The sequence below is a fragment of the Triticum dicoccoides genome, chromosome 5A (assembly GCF_002162155.2).
Source record: "Triticum dicoccoides isolate Atlit2015 ecotype Zavitan chromosome 5A, WEW_v2.0, whole genome shotgun sequence".
In the NCBI taxonomy this organism is placed as follows: domain Eukaryota; kingdom Viridiplantae; phylum Streptophyta; class Magnoliopsida; order Poales; family Poaceae; genus Triticum; species Triticum dicoccoides.
This window is the reverse complement of record NC_041388.1, coordinates 340,645,421-340,663,671: the sequence shown is the minus strand read 5'-3', so window position 1 is coordinate 340,663,671 and position 18,251 is coordinate 340,645,421.

Here is an 18,251-nt window from a genome sequence, read left to right as displayed (position 1 = left end):
GTCGCAAACTTACTCATAACAGAAGGTGAATCAAGTGCAGAGCTAGATGGTAGTTCCTTACCTCCCCTCGTAGTTGAGGGATAGATCTTGGTTTTTGGATCTCTCATGTTCTTCATAGTGTCAAGCAGATATAAATCCCAAGTGACTCAAAGAATAGAGCTATGCTCCCCGGCAACGGCGCCAGAAATTAGTCTTGATAACCCACAAGTATAGGGAATCGCAACAGCTTTCGAGGGTAGAGTATTCAACCCAAATTTATTGATTCGACACAAGGGGAGCCAAAGAATATTCTCAAGTATTAGCAGCTGAGTTGTCAATTCAACCACACCTGGAAACTTAGTATCTACAGCAAAGGGTTTAGTAGCAAAGTAATATGATAGTAGTGGTAGCGGCAACAAAAGTAAGGACATCAATAGTAATGTTTTTGGTATTTTGTAGTGATTGTAACAATAGCAGCGGAAAAGTAAATAAGCGAGAACCAGTATATGGAAAACTCGTAGGCACCGGATCAGTGATGGATAATTATGCCGGATGCGGTTCATCATGTAACAGTCATAACATAGGGTGATACAGAACTAGCTCCAGTTCATCAATGTAATGTAGGCATGTATTCCGTATATAGTCATACGTGCTTATGGAAAAGAACTTGCATGACATCTTTTGTCCTACCCTCCCGTGGCAGCGGGGTCCTATTGGAAACTAAGGGATATTAAGGCCTCCTTTTAATAGAGAACCGGAACAAAGCATTAGCACATAGTGAATACATGAACTCCTCAAACTATGGTCATCACCGGGAGTGGTCCCGATTATTGTCACTTCGGGGTTGCCGGATCATAACACATAGTAGGTGACTATAGACTTGCAAGATAGGATCAAGAACTCATATATATTCATGAAAACATAATAGGTTCAGATATGAAATCATGGTACTCGGGCCCTAGTGACAAGCATTAAGCATAGCAAAGTCATAGCAACATCAATCTCAGAACATAATGGATACTAGGGATCAAACCCTAACAAAACTAACTCGATTACATGATAAATCTCATCCAACCCATCACCGTCTAGCAAGCCTATGATGGAATTACTCACGCACGGCGGTGAGCATCATGAAATTGGTGATGGAGGATGGTTGATGATGACGACGGCGACTAATCCCCCTCTTCGGAGCCCCGAACGGACTCCAGATCAGCCCTCCCGAGAGGTTTTAGGGCGTGGCGGTGGCTCTGTATCGTAAAACGCGATGATTTCTTCTCTTTGATTTTTTTCTCCTCGAAACTCAATATATGGAGGTGGAGTTGGTGTCAGAGACACAACAGGGGGCCCACGAGGTAGGGGGGTGCGCCCTAGGGGGGGGCGCCCCTACCCTCGTGAGAAGGGTGTGGGCCCCCTGGTCTTCATCTTTGGCAAGGATTTTTTATTGTTTTTTCTAAGATGTTCCGTGGAGTTTCAGGTCATTCCGAGAATATTTGTTTTCTGCACATAAAACAACACCATGGTAATTTTGCTGAAAACAACATCAGTCCGGGTTAGTTCCATTCAAATCATACAAGTTAGAGTCCAAAACAAGGGCAAAAGTGTTTGTAAAAGTAGATACGACGGAGACGTATCAGTGGGCGCGAGCTATTTCGGGCGAGGAGAGGGTGTTTTGCTGACCATGATTTATGAATTATTCGGCACATGTCATTTTGGCTGAGGAGAAGGTGTGCTCGGATGAAGTTATGAACCTACCCTCGATGTACAACGGGCCAATTGATGCATGTCCCACATAGGCTGGTAATTTCGCGTCTCCCATTTATTTGCTCGGGCGAATTCCACCAAGCAGAGGGTGTTTAATGGTTCATTCAATTTTTGGGAGAACGAGCATCCACATCTACCTTACCAAGTCGATTCGAATCGAATTTTAAAATATTAGCTTGCCACTTATCTTTTAGATGGAGAGATGATGCTCGGGAGTAATGTGTTTTGACATGCTCGTTGCTAACGATTTACTATATGATAAATAGTTGACCCACTCAAAAACGGGAATCAAACCCAAAATGAAATATCTCAACTCAATGAAATAGCTCGTTCACCAGGTTAAAATAGTGAACTAAATCCAAAATTGAACACCTCAATCGAGTAGCATGTTGTACAGTATTATAGTACTCCATGAACATGTTGAAAGTCAAATTAATGAACTCGTTTGATATACGCATATCTCCGTTCATGTGTGGATTGCAGACAACATGTTCTCCAATTTAAATATCTGAATGCAACTTTATATCGAAAATGGTTTATATCAGTCTTTGATGCATAAAACACGACCTCCCCCTCTCCCAGACTCCTGCTCCCTCTCTCGTCGACAATCTTCAATTCTGTCGCACGCATCCAACACACAAACCTTGTTGGTCCCTCTCCCTCTCTCCCTCTCTCTCTTTGTGTGTGTGTGTGGGGGGGGGGGTCTTTCTAGTTCGCATGCATATATACTCCATCTATAGGTCTCTCTCGCACACTATGTATGATTCTCTAGTCCAAGCTAAATATCTTGGGTGCACTCACCGTACGCACACAAATTCCTTGGCTCGTTGCCCGTAACTCTCTCACACACCACTCTGTCGTCTCGGAGCTCTCCCCCTCTCTCTCTTAAACTCTCCATCTCCCTGGGTCACACATACACATGCATATCTCACTCGCGCTCAATAGACCCATCTAAAACTCTGTCTCTCTCCCTCGTTCTCTCTCCATCTCACACGCACACACACAAAATCTCATGCCTAGCCAAGTATGATGGTATCTCACTCAATTGTAGGCACACACAGTCCCCCCTATATGTATATGACTAGCTAATCTTAGTTTCCATCACAAACATGTGCATGGTTTATCTCAATTTCTCTCGGGGCATCTTTCTATCGCGCACGCACCTCCCTCGATCTCCCACCCATATAGTCACCTCACGATCTTGAGAGGATCTCTCTAGCACAAACACACCCTCTCTCCCTCCCCATGCGCCCCTCTCAACCTTTATTCCTTGTTGGCCAGACCTCTATTGGACATGTGCTATAGGGGTGTCTCTCTCCATTGCAAACAATCACGCACTAGCTATCTTCGTGTATCTCCTCACCTAGCTTTTCTATCTCGGAGATGCATGCGTGATATGTTTGCATAAGAAACGAAAAAACACACACTCTCTCTAATTTATCATTTGTTGTCCCTTTCTCTTTCATGCACCTACTCTTTTTGCACACTAACTCATTCTCCTTCACACACAGTTGATCTCTCTCGACTTAGGCACTCTCTTTGGTCCATAGCATATAGATTTATTGAAAAGTCAAACATCACAAAGTTTGACCATGTACATGGAGAAAAACATTTACATCTATAACGACAAACATATACCATTAGATTCATCCTGAGATGTAGTTTCATATGATGTATCTTTGGTATTGTAGATATAAATAACATTTGCATAAACCTGGTCAAAGTTTCCAAAGTTCGACTTCTAAAAAAAATTATATGCACTTCATTATCGAGCGGATGGAATATCTCTTTCCCCCTCTCAACTATCTGACGCACCACTCTGCCTTATCAGGGCTCCTCTATATCTCTCAAACTTCATATCTCCCTGGTTCACACATACACATGTCTCGCTCGCACTACATGGACCCATCTAACACTCTCCACCCTTGTTCTCTCTCTATGTGACACCCCCCCTAGGTACCATAATCCCTCACTCCATCATAGGCGCACACACTCCCCCCTCCTAAGTATGATTATCTCTCACTAGCCATCAGAAATACATGTATTGTGTCCTTCCATCCATACGTCTATCTCGATATCTCTCGGGGTATATTCTATCGCGCACACACCTTGTCACTCGATCTCCCACCATGTAGTCCCATCACGATCTCCAGGGGATCTCTCTATGACAAACATACACTCTCTCCTCCCCATGTCTGCATTTTATCCATACGTCTCTCTCGACCTCTCTCCCTTGTTTTCAGACCCCTCTTGGCCACGTGCTAGGGGTCTTTCTCTCTTGGTTGCAAACAACCACACACTATCTCCTCACCTTGCTTCCGCTGTGGAAGATGCATGTGTGATATGTTTGCATAAGACACACACACTTTTTCGCTATTTTATCGTGTGTTGTCCATGTCTCTTTCACACACGCACACACACTTTTTTCAGTCACTCTTTCTATTTCACACACACTCTCTCTAGTTAGGTACTCTCTCATGTCCATAAGCCTATGGATGCTCTGAAAAGTCAAACCTTAGAAAAGTTTGACCATGTATATGTGTAGAAAAACATTTACATCTGGAACGATCATTAGGTTCATTACAACATGTACTTACTTCATACTATCATGTAGATATAAGTAATTTCTTTATAAACTTGGTCAAAGTTTCAGAAGTTTGACTTAAAAAAATGTTGGCACTACATTATCGAATGAAGGGAGTAGCTCTTTCTCTCTCTCTGCTATCTCACACAGGCCTCCCCTCTCACTCAAACTCTCTATACTGACGGATTATACACTCACTGTGTCAGCATATAGCTCCGTATATTGTTTAGTTGACCGGTCAACCAGTCCACATGCTGCCTTCACTACTGTAGGATGGTCCAAATGCGACACTATGATCAGAGACCCTTTGACGAAACTGTGTGCGATGCCATTATCGCAAATGGTGGTGTAAAAAACCCGTCAAAAAAGGTGCAAAATGTTTGCAATGACGGATGCATCAAACACGGTTCAGATTTTAGTTGTGTGTGTGATGCAGGGCATACAGTTCAGTTCAATTAACTGTTTGGGATGAGGAGTAACAAAAGAAACGAGGAGCCAGATGAAGGCGTGTGCGATATATAGCATACAGTTCACTAGGATGAACTGTGTGTGATTAGGCAACACAATGGAAACGGTTCAACTGAACAAGATGTGTGTGATACGCGACAAATAGGTCCCAAAATTAGAAATGTGTGCGCAGACCAATAATAACACAGACGATTGCTGCTAATAAGCCATGTGACTTGCTTTGTCTACAGTAGAATAACATGTATATATATATATATATATATATATATATATATATATATATATATATATATATATATATAACTGAAATAAACATCCAATTACATAAGTGACTATACAGATCATTCGCACACACCTCAATAAACAATTGCATGCATTCTAAAGTAGGAGAAACGATCGTCTAGTCTTCTACTTCTTGTGATGCTCCCACCACTGCTATGTGGCTCGATCCGTCGTCTGGGTCAGGAAGAAGACAGTTCCTCATGTCAACGATCCGCCTGTACATCTCGTAGCTTGTGTACGCGTCCATGGCCGTGTACTTGACATGTTGTTCATCCAGTCTCTCATGCCACACACTATGCCAGACGTTCCTGTCCTTACTGCTCTCATTCTTCATCTTCATGTAGTAGGGGTCGATGATGGCCGAGGTGAGGTCAACCAAGGATTTCAGTTTGTTTTTCTCGCTGCCCCAGACCTTGTAGTGGCGCTGGATGTTGAAAAGATTTGGGCATTTCAAGCCCAAAACCTTGAGCACTTTTAGATCGTTGGTGGTGTCCATCACAACGAAACTGTAGTCGGAGCTGTTGATAAACCTCGAGAAACGCTCGCAAGGCGTTGTGTCCAGGTGGTAGTGGTAGACGAGGACATCATGTCGCACGCACAATTGGGTGAGAACAACCTTCTGATCGTGCCCGACACGACCCATGGTGTACTCAAGGTCGAAGCCGACCACTTGGTACTTGTCCTCGGCAAGGAAATGCTCCATAGCTTGGATGGAGCTCTCCACCAAGACTGGATTGTTTGTCTACACCACCCACAGAGCCTTCCCCCTCACGTTGGTGTCCACGACGTGTTGCGTGGTGAGCTGCTCGTCGTTGTCGTCGTCGACTGCTGGGAGCGCCATTGGAGCCACAGGGAGCGCCATTGGAACCGATGGATGTCCTCTCTGTATGTGTCCTCGTGGGTGTGCTTATTGTGTCGTGTGAGACGAGAGATGAAGGTAAATGGACACAGGAATAAAAGGGGGCCAGGCGGCGTGGATTCTCGGCGCGTCTGCATGGCAGTTTTTGCAGCGGGTAACTGCATCGTTGCGCCGCGCCTAGCGCAACCGCATGCACATGAACGTGCGTGATCGTGCGCCGGCACCAAACACTGGCAGCGCGCGTGGAGGGACGAGGACAGAGCACCCGGAGGGACGCGAGAGCAGAGCACACCGCGGCCGCCTGAACCACAAGCAACCACACACATAGAGCAGTTGAACACGCAGGAAATGGTCGCCTACAAGCCGGCCGATAGTTGCATCGCTGCTTAGATAGCGGCCATGCGCTACCACCTCCGTCTAGTCTATAGTCCCCTTTATATTCTATGCCATACTTTGCCCTCAAATTTAACCAACAAAATGTTAATGCATGTGATAAAAATTATATAATTGGAAACTATGTTCAAATACAAATCCAACTATATAATCTTTGCCGACATGCATTCATATTTTATTAGTTAAATCATACTTATAAACCAGGATAGGGATATAGTAGGTAATTAAATCGCAAACATTTTTTTATTAACTGTATGTGTATGTGGCCTTTCGTCCTCCTCTCGCATGTCTTGTCACCCCGCTGCCGCAGACGACTTACATCGCAAGCATGTGCAGCGCGCGGGGGCGTTCTTTTGGCCAAATGGTGGCGCCAATGAATCGTCGGTGAGCCCATTCCCGCGCAACCTCGCAGGTTCCCACGCAAGATTCCCGCCCGACTCGGTGAAATCCCGCAAAATCCCAATTCTTACCGGCCTGCTATAAAAACTCTCACGGCCGGCGAGTCCTGCGTCGCGTTTTCCCCTCCCTCCCTGTAGCATTGGTTCGTCTGCTTCTCCCACAATTGCCAATGGCATTGGTCCATCGTCGTCGCTCAGCCACTCTGCCGTCATCAGAGGACAGCTCTAGCCGCTAGGCTACACCACAGCGGTGGCGCAGTCCCTGGCGTAGTGTAGTGCGCGTGGCATCCCTGTTGGGTGTGCACGGAACACCCACCACACGCTCCGCCGCCGGTGCCCGTCGGCAGCTATTGCCGGTCGCCATTGCCGCCACACCACTGTCGAAAGCCAGGGCCATCGCCCGCTCCACCTTTGCGGCCCGAAGGCGGGAGGTGGCCGTCGTGGCCGCCACCCCACTGCCGACCACCATGGCCATTACCCGCTCCGCCACCGTGGCCTGAAGGCGGGAGGTGGTGGTCGTGGCCGCCACCCCGTCGTCGGCTGCTGGGGTCATCACCCGCTCCGCCACCGTCGCCCAAAGGCGGGAGGTGGAGGTGGATGCCCGCACGTGCGTTAGCGACCTTGTGCGCTATACCGAGTTCCTGCGGGAGGAGGAGGAATGCCTCGTCAAGCATGCAAAGAGCCTTACCGCCACCGTGGCCGCGGCAGACGCAACCTTAGAGGCAAGGAATTAGGAGATCTACGAGGAGAACCACCGCTTCGGGAGGGGTCATCTAGAGCGGCAGGGGGCGTTCGAGTTGAGCGTTGCTAAAGCTGTAACAGCAGCAGGCACCGTATTGCGGTTGCCCAGCTCGTCGGTAGGCTCCTCCTCCTTCGCCTCTTACTGAGCGCGCTCGGCGGAGGAGAGGCAGCCGAAAGTATAGTACAAAGCCCCTCCGCAGTAGTAGTATTTAGGGGCTATTTTGTTCAGTTCATATGACTATAGATGTGGTGGAACTGTACAACGTACTTAAAATTAGCTAGTATATATAGTTGAACTAGCTATTTCAGTACGTGGTTAGCAACAATTGGGGAAAAGTTTGGTCGGTTCAGCTGTCGATTTGAACTATTTGTATAAATTAAGAATGTCTGCTTAATCTATGAATGAAATCTATGCTTAATTATTGAATTTTAGTTGCAAAAATTAGATACTGCTAGTGATTTTTAGCTTCATATTTTGACAAATCGCAGTGTCACAAGGTTGAAAAATGGCAATGTTACTAGATCAACAAATGTCAATCTTTCTAGTTTGACAAATGGTAACATACCCAATATGAAAGATGCAAATCGCACCAAATTGTTTGTAAGTGGTTGCACATAGGTCATCAAAAAGAATCGTCTGCGTTGAAGAGATGCACAAATCTTGCTCTCACTTTGCATCATGTTGTCCAGGAGTCGACAGGTGGGGCGCAGGAGGACAGCAGCTGGCGGCACTGAGAGGTAGCGTTCGACGGTGGCATCTGTCAGGACCCCGATTCCAAGTCACATCGATCTAGCCGGTAACACCTCATATCACATTGCGGCCTCACGCACGGTATCCCCACGGGTGTCTCCTTACCATGGACCGGGACCGCTTGCGCCTTTTGGCTCAAGTATATGATAGTGTCGCTAGCATCCACATGATAGAGAACCCGGGCCGACATGGCTAGTCGTGAACCCAAAGCGGCACAGACCTATGGAGACAGGCATACATGAATCACATCGAGCATGTCGGTCAACAACGTGTGAATCCGGGCTGTAGCACTGGGCTAACAGGACTCAGGGGAACCCGGGCTGTAGCAGGCTAGGAAGGACTCCGGAAGTCACCACGTGATGTTTCCCCGAAGGGACAGACATAGGAACAAAGTGAAACACATGCCGGCCAGTCAAGTGTCCTGAGCAGTAGTGCTGGGCTAGCAGGACTCCGGTGAACCGGGCTGTAGCGGACTACTATGGCTCATGGAAGCACTAGACTACTTTTCCCCATAAGAGAGGCTGCCAAGGGTAAACCACTAGATTGTCGGATCCCACACATACCAAGCATTTCAATCATACACACAATATGCTCGATATGTGTAAATACAACATGGCATCACAACAAGACTCTACGACTCAAGTATTATTCATTAGGCTCCCAGGAGCGAGATATTACAAACATGGGTCTCATGACCCAACAATCATAGCATACAAATCAAGCACATGCGGAAGCTTAACATGTCTGAGTACAGACATCTACAAATGAAAAAGGCTGAGAAGCCTGACTATCTACCAGATCCTGCCAAGGGCACAAGATCGTAGCTGAGGTATCAAGCTAAAGGTCGAAGTCCACACAGAACTACTAGCGAGACTGACGTCTCTCTGCAAAACATAAAATAGGCAAACGTGAGTACAATTGTACCCAGCAAGACTTACATTAGAACTATCTACGCATGCATCGGTATCAATAAAGGGGGTGGTGGAGTTTAACTGCAGCAAGCTAGCTTTGACTCAGTGGCTAACCTGAACTACGACTGCAAGCAACTCTTTTGAGGTGGCGCACACGAGTCCACATATTCACCATTCAATACACCACTATGGATCCGCTCTCGTCTCCCTACGAGAAGGCCATCCATAGCACTCACACTTATCTTGCGAGTTTTAGAGTATCAACTTTCACTTGTCTATGAACTGTTATAGGCAACCCAGAAGTCCTTTACCGCGGACGCGGCTATTCGAATAGTTTTATACCCTGCAGGGGTGTACTTCGTCACACATGTTTCCACCACTTAGCGTCTGCACACGACATGTGCTCGGTAGACTTCAAGCGAAGGCCGACATGGGTGTAGACCACGACCTGACTAACCACACAAGTCTCTAGTCCAGGTTTATCGCCTATTCGGGTTCCATCCGCAAGGAAATCCGGCCGGGGTGTCCTCAACGGCCCCAAACGATGTGTACAGGGTCCCGAGATGCCAAACGGGCGCCCGGCATACCCGGCCATGGTGTATCTACCGCATCATTGCCCAGCCCTAGGGTCACAGCTCCGCATGGCCGCCAACACATAACCTATAAACACTAGAAACTAGTTGCAACTCCTGGACAGAGGACGATAGGGGTCAGTAAGTCGAGCGGGGTCATATTTCAGGGCCCAATGCATGGTAGTAACTGTTTCATGGATCACAAACACAGAACTCAGTTCCTGAGGACGGCTTCAATGAGACAACCCACCATGTACTACTACATGGCCTCTCACCGCTACCTTTACCAAATCGTGTTCACACACTTAGCTCTCAACAGTAGGACATGTTTACACACCTTCGATTCATCCCCGATGAATCAGGCCCGACTCAACTCTAAGCAGTAGCAGGCATGACAAACAAAAATGAATGAGTAGGCACATCAGGGCTCAAACAACTCCTACTCATGCTAGTGGGTTTCATCTATTTACTGTGGCAATGACAGGTCATGCAGAGGAAAGGGGTTCAACTACCGCAGCATGTAACAGTTGAATCGTTGTTGTCCTAATGCAGTAAAAGAGAGCAGGAGCGAGAGGGTGGGATTGTATCGGAATGAACAAGGGGGTTGTGCTTGCCTGAGATTCAAGACGTGAGGTAGGAAGAAAGGAGGTCACAAACTATCACAGTCTTCTCGATCCAAGCTGCACCTCATAAGGCTGTTGATTCATTGCATACGTTGATCTTGACATCCTCGCTTTTGAGATCTTCATCCACGCGATGACGACGGAAATAAACTCTACTAGGATTGATCTTCTCAAAGACCGAGCTATACAAGATCAACTCGCGGGATGGGATGTCGACACATCTCGAGTTGAGACACGACACACATCGAGAGGGATGGAAGGACAAACGACAAGATTTGATTTGGTGGGCAACAATTCCACGCTTAGAAAGATGGTGGATGGCGTCGAGGTGGCGTGGAAATAATGGCCATGATCCCGTAATGGGGCACCTTGGGAAAGGTGACTCGTTGGATTGTTCCCTTAAGTGGCAAAAAGAATTACTTTTGATCCATAGCTCATTGAAACTCTTCAGACCAGCCTAAGGCAATCACAAACGATCGTGTGAACAAATTCGAAAGAATGGCAAACCCATACCAGAATGGATGATGTGGGCTACCTTGTTGAAGACAATGCAAGTAATGATTTTGCTTGTGCGTGCTCTCAAGAACTTGAGCATTTCCATATTCATCAAGGTTTTACCAACATCCGTGCCAAGGATCCTGGCAACACATCTTGCTACCATGATGAATAGTGTTGGACAATGCAGATGCAAAGGAAGACAACACTTTCCCAGATTTCACCTTAGCGAGGCCAAGGAAACAAAATCTAGATGATCGACCGAGAGACATTTGGCACTTTGCTTCTAATGTTCTCCTTGATGTGCTAGCGTAACCCATTTATAGATATGGTTTAATAACAAGAACATCAAGTAAAAGGTCAGACTTCGGAAGCACAAGAATCCATAAGGAATAACTACGGAGGCAGATCCTGCGAGATCCTTATGGGGAGGTGACCAACTTCTTCAACCAAGATACTACAATAATAGGCCTTCCGGCTAGGTGTGTTGGCCACGACATCCACGTTACCGGGTTTACCGAGAGACCAATATTATAATTCTTGGGACACGTCCCAACCATCATATCTACCTAAGATTCAGATCTGGTTGGTGTCAGGATATTCCAGGCTCATCGAATCTAGAAAGAAAAGTGAAAGTTTGCAACACAAATCAACGAGATGACGTTGCGAGATTCTCGGAAAATGAACTACGATAGCAAGCTCCAAAACATGAGCTGGTCCTGCTAAACACATGTGAACACGTTGTCGCAGACAACCATGACCACGTAGTAGTCTTACAACGAAACACTACCGAGTTCTGATTGGGAACCATCATTGGAATAACAAAGTCTTGTGCATGTCCGTCCGGGCCCTTCAGGGTTAGCGCATGAACTTCTTTTCTTTGAACAAATCAATCAGTGGCTTGGTGTGCTAGGAAATATCGATGGAATGGAGGTAGCTAATCTCTCAAGCCATAGTATACTTCGCACGTGCATGATTTACTTGGGATGAGTCCCGAGGAAGCAAAAACTAACTTTCTCGAATTCACGACGGCAACTTGCACCTAATGCACGTGAACTTGGAGAAAGCCACTTCTTCCATCCAAGCATAAGCTTCATGAACGAAACACGAAGGCATGGTTACAAAGTTCCCAATACTAGCTTAATGTTCAACATGAATCATGGGGGAGACAAAATGTTGCTGATGGGCTCAACAGCAACTCATCGGAGTTTCCATATCACTGGACTTCCACCATCATGTGAACACGGTGATAGCATTGGTCAGACCAAAAGATGTAATGGTGTTTGCTCGAGGGATCAACCACGAGTAAGACAACATTACGGCATCGTTGGTTCTAATTTGAATTGACAATAGCCCATACTCAAGTCAAAGTTTTGACAAGACAATAAATCCAACAACTAATCACGAGGACCAATTGGTGAAGATATCATCTTTCTTCAACACACACACACACACAAAAGATATCCCTTAACATGAACTAGGTCAGACAAGCTTTTATCTTCCAACTATCCAAGGTGTTGTTTAGCTTAACCAACTAGCTCAGGGGTATCCAACACCGATTCTTGGAGAAAAGGCGTGGCTATAAGAAACCAACTTGATCACAAACTCAACATAGCGGTTAGGTGACAACTTGGTAACACTTCCGAGAAGATATTTGGAAAATCACGAACCACCGATATGCCACTAAGCTCAAGAACAATCTTGCTTTTCAGGGCAAGGCGATATGATCAAATAAGCAAGGATAGACACAGTCCCAACTCTTGATCGAAGAGTGCACCAGGAAAATGGACTAGGTAGCACGATCAATCTTAGAATGATGAATCAATAACCAACATGCTAAGAATGAGAATATTGTCCATTAACTACCAAGCAACACAGTTGCTAGGAGTATTGATTCACACATCATGATTCACTTGTCGGCATTCCGGTTGCGACAACACGGGACCGAGGAATGAAAAAAATGATGGCAAGAAGTATCACTGCGTCAAGAATTCATGAGAGATGGTGCAATTCTCATGACAATCCTGACATAAAAGGGGTAATACTCCAGGGTAGAACAGAGCAAAAACTGGGTTGGCATTTGATCTGTAGAACACAACTACTTTGACCCAATCCTGGATATGGATGAGGTACTAGAGTTTGTTTCTCCTAGTCATCCTGAAATAGAATGGCTTAACGGACCACAAGAATAATAGGCATCGTTGGACGAATGCACGCATACCCTTGACTATCAATTGATATCCGAAGGTCAGGAAACAACTAAAGAGGGACAACTCAAAGGAACATATAACTTTCTGAGTTGTGGATGCATAGATTAACTTGTCGAACGAGTTCAACATAGTTCTTCTGGATAACCCATGCAGAGAAGTAGGATTGGCAGAGTCACAAGTATAATGGAGAACTCATCAAGAGCACTCTAGTTGTGATCTTTTGGTTCAAAGAACTTTCGCCAAGGATGGTTCAGGGTATCTGGAAGAATGATATACCATGAACCTCGAGGACTATCACAAGGGTTACTAATTATCCTAAAGGAACTAGCAAGCACTATCAACATGAATTAAGTAAGGTGAATCTCGGGTTCAAGAACCCAGGAATAGAATACATACTAACTAATAACATCACGGGATGCTTTCGAGAATGATGGCCAGAATCATCACGCCGGGAACACAAAACATGGATAGATTACTAGATGGTTTCATAAGACACCTAGAGTCATAATAGTAGCTCCAGCATATACGCCGAGGCAACGGAGTACCTCACAGACCGTGTAGTGTGCTTAATCTGGCCCAAAGGAACATTGAGAACGGGAAGAAGGAATTTACAAATGCATCAGACTATTTCAAAACCTGGGATGACTCGGACAGCATAACGGCTGTAATTGCTCAAAAACATATTTGAGACATCCTGCAAAGTAGTGGCATAACCACTTAACATCACAATATCAAGGTTCTGAGGCCAGCTATGAACATACAGAAGTAATAGAAACTGAACTGAGACTTGAATCCAACAATCCTACAAGTCTACGGATTAGTAACACGTGATCCTGATAGAAAGATGAGAAGCCTAGTTCTTAATCCCCGTAGAAGAGAAGAGGGTGACTCAGATCAGAAGGGCATAAGATAAAGGAGTAAAAAGAGCCTTACGTTCCCTTCCACAATCAATTCCCTTACATAAGTAAAGCATTTCTAGACTCGACTTCGACCAGTTTGGCTTGGTAATCCTACAGGCAGTCAGGCTCTGATACCAACGCTGTCAGGACCACGATTCCAAGTCACATCGATCTAGCCGGTAACACCTCATATCACATTGCGGCCACACGCACGGTATCCCCACGGGTGTCGACTTACCATGGCCCGGGACCGTTTGCGCCTTTTGGCTCATGTATATGCTAGTGTCGCTAGCATCCATATGACAGAGAACCCGGGACGACATGGCTAGTCATGAACCCAAAGCGGCATAGACCTATGGAGACAGGCATACATGAATCACATCGAGCATGTCGGTCAACAGCGTGTGAATCCGGGCTGTAGCACTGGGCTAACAGGACTCCGGGGAACCCGGGCTGTAGCAGGCTAGGCAGGACTACGGAAGTCACCGCATGACGTTTCCCCGAAGGGACAGACATAGGAACAAAGTGAAACACATGCCGGCCAGTCAAGTGTCCTGAGCAGTAGTGCTGGGCTAGCAGGATTCCGATGAACCGGGCTGTAGCGGACTACTATGGCTCATGGAAGCACTAGACTACTTTTCCCCATAAGAGAGGCTGCCAAGGATAAACCACTAGATTGTCGGATCCCACACATACCAAGCATTTCAATCATACACACAATATGCTCGATATGTGTAAATACAACATGGCATCACAACAAGACTCTACGACTCAAGTATTATTCATTAGGCTCCGAGGAGCGAGATATTACAAACATGGGTCTCATGACCCAAAAATCCTAGCATACAAATCAAGCACATGCGGAAGCTTAACATGTCTGAGTACAGACATCTACAAATGAAAAAGGCTGAGAAGCCTGATTATCTACCAGATCCTGTCGAGGGCACAAGATCGTAGCTGAGGTATCAAGCTAAATGTCGAAGTCCACACGGAACTACTAGCGAGACTGACGTCTCTCTGCAAAACATAAAATAGGCAAACATGAGTACAATTGTACCCAGCAAGACTTACATCAGAACTATCTACATATGCATCGGTATCAATAAAGGGGGTGGTGGAGTTTAACTGCAGCAAGCCAGCTTTGACTCAGTGGCTAACCTGAACTACGACTGCAAGCAACTCTTTTGAGGTGGCGCACACGAGTCCACATATTCACCATTCAATACACCACTATGGATCCGCTCTCGTCTCCCTACGAGAAGGCCATCCATAGCACTCACACTTATCTTGCGAGTTTTAGAGTATCCACTTTCACTTGTCAATGAACTGTTATAGGCAACCCAGAAGTCCTTTACTGCGGACGCGGCTATTCGAATAGTTTTATACCCTGCGGGGGTGTACATCGTCACACATGTTTCCACCACTTAGCGTCTGCACACGACATGTGCTCGGCAGACTTCAAGCGAACGCCGACGTGGGTGTAGACCACGACCTGACTAACCGCACAAGTCTCTAGTCCAGGTTTATCGCCTATTTGGGTTCCATCCGCAAGGAAATTCGGCCGGGGTGTCCTCAACGGCCCCAAACGATGTGTACAGGGTCCCGAGACGCCAAACGGGCGCCCGGCATACCCGGCCACGGTGTATCTACCGCATCATAGCCCACCCCTAGGGTCAGCTCTACGCACAGCCGCCAACACATAACCTATAAACACTAGAAACTAGTTGCAACTCCTGGACAGAGGACGAGAGGGGTCAGTAAGTTGAGCGGGGTCATATTTCAGGGCCCAATGCGTGGTAGTAACTGTTTCATGGATCACAAACACAGAACTCAGTTCCTGAGGACAGCTTCAATGAGACAACCCACCATGTACTCCTACATGGCCTCTCACCGCTACCTGTACCAAATTGTGTTCACACACTTAGCTCTCAACAGTAGGACATGTTTACACACCTCCGATTCATCCCTGATGAATCAGGCCTAACTCAACTCTAAGTAGTAGCAGGCATGACAAACAAACATGAATGAGTAGGCACATTAGGGCTCAAACAACTCCTACTCATGCTAGTGGGTTTCATCTATTTACTGTGGCAATGACAGGTCATGCAGAGGAAAGGGGTTCAACTACCGCAGCATGTAACAGTTGAATCGTTGTTGTCCTAATGCAGTAAAAGAAAGCAGGAGCGAGAGAGTGGGATTGTATCGGAATGAACAAGGGGGTTGTGCTTGCCTGGCACTCCTGAAGATAATTATAGTTCTTCATCGGTGTCATCGATCTCATCGTCGAAACCACGTCTATCGAGAGGGGACAAATACCGGCAACAGAGAAAGAAACACAATCAATGCAATGCACAATATGATGCATGATCATGACATGTCAATATGCTGTGGTTTGAGCTAATGCAACTAGCAACATGTTAAATGGAGTTGGTTTGAACCCTAGGTTCAAATTCAAACTCCATATGTGAGAGTTTAAATTCCATTTATATGAATTGGCCTAAACAGCAGCCATAAGTTGTTCTATCATGCATGAAAATGCCATAAACATATTCCTTGAATTTTTCTGATAATTTTTCATATATAGATTATTTCATTCCGAGCTACGGTTGATTTTATATGATTTTTAGAAGTTAATAACATTTTCTGGAATTTCCTGAATAGAAATAAATCCAGAAATTACATTATTGCATCAGCATTATGTCATGCTGACCTCAGCAGGTCAACAGGCGCCATCCAGGTCAAACCTGACCAGTGGGGTCCACTGGTCAGTGACCCAGTGCATCCTAGGTCAATGACAGGTGGGTCCTGCTGGGTTATAAACTAAACTAAACAGAAAATAAGCCCGGTGTTAATTAGGCGTGGGGCCCTTGTGTCAGTGAGAGAGGGGGTTAATTAGTCGGGGTCATTAGCGGCTAATGACGTGCCACGTCATCCAAAACGGCGGTTAGCCGCCGGTGCTAAACAGGACACGACGGGGTTGCCCGTCCGGCCAACTCCGGCGACGGGAGCTCGCGCGGCTGGGCTCTACGGAAGTAGCACGTCGAGGCGCGTCGGATGGTGCAAGTGGCAGCTGCAGGGAAGGGCTATAGCGTCCCCGACGTCGAGGTGGGCAGCGGCGGCGCTCGGGTACACGCGGCAGCGGTGCTATGGGGCACGGGCGAGCTGGCAAAAGGGATAAGCGGCCTCCTGGAAGCACCAGGAGCTCATTGCCATGCCCAGCAACGATGGGCGCGGGCTGCAGTGGCAGCGCATGACAAGGCAGGTGGCGTCGAGCTTCGGCCGTGGTGGCCGGCGGGGTTAGAGGAAGGAATTGAGTGGGAGGAGAGACAGGTTGGGAGCAGAAGCTCACGGCGATCATGTAGGGAAGGTCAGCGAGCTCGGGGAGGCGCCGGAGCGAGCGGGGCGGCGAGGGGGATCTCCGGCGTCCGACGGTGAGGATGAGGATGATGGCATCGCTTCGGGCGTTCCGCGGGCCCGTGCTTCGTCTTGGGGCTCCGTGGCGTCGAGGCGGAGCCTCTGGACATCACGGAGAGGCGAGGGAGAGGCGATGGCCGCGGTTGCGCTCGTCGGCAGCGACGACAGCGCTCGGTGGTTTGCGTGCGAGAGAGCCAGAGGAGGAGGGGAGCTCGGGGAGAGGTTGAGAGGGCCTGGGGGGGTGCGTGGCGTCTCCAGGGCGACGCCGGGGAGGCGGCAGCAAGCAGGAGGTGGCTAGGTACGACATCGGCGCTCGCCACCGAGCTGCTTCGTGCGCTGGCAAGGGGAAGAAGACAAGTGTGCCCCTGGTGGGCTGGGCCAGCCAGCTGGGCCGACCTTGGTGGGCTGCACAGGTAGGTGGCCAGGTAAGTGTTCTCTCTCTCTTTTCTAAATTGTTTCTGTTTTCTATTTTTCTGCAATTGTTTTGACTTAATTAAAATGCTAAGACATTTCCAAAAATCATGAAACTAATCATGGCTACTATTTATAATATATCCAACAGTAAACATTTTAGTTTATGATTATTTGAGCATTTAAAATATTTTATAGCATTTAAATGCCTAAATGCAAATATCATATGATTTAATTCAGAGCCCAAATATGCCATGGAAAAATGTGCAACGCCTCTGGTTATTGCTTCCAGCATTTTCCAGAAATGATGAACATTTTTGAAAACCATTTGGATTCACTGAGAATATTTTTAGTTGAACCTAGTGAATTTCATTTGGTGCTAGGGTTTCAACAATCCCCATTTCAAGTTTCTTTGGAATTAAAACATGATGGCATGAAGAACAAGCAAAGTCAAGCAAGGGCTAAACTGGGGCTGTGACAGCATCCCATGCCGCTGAGGG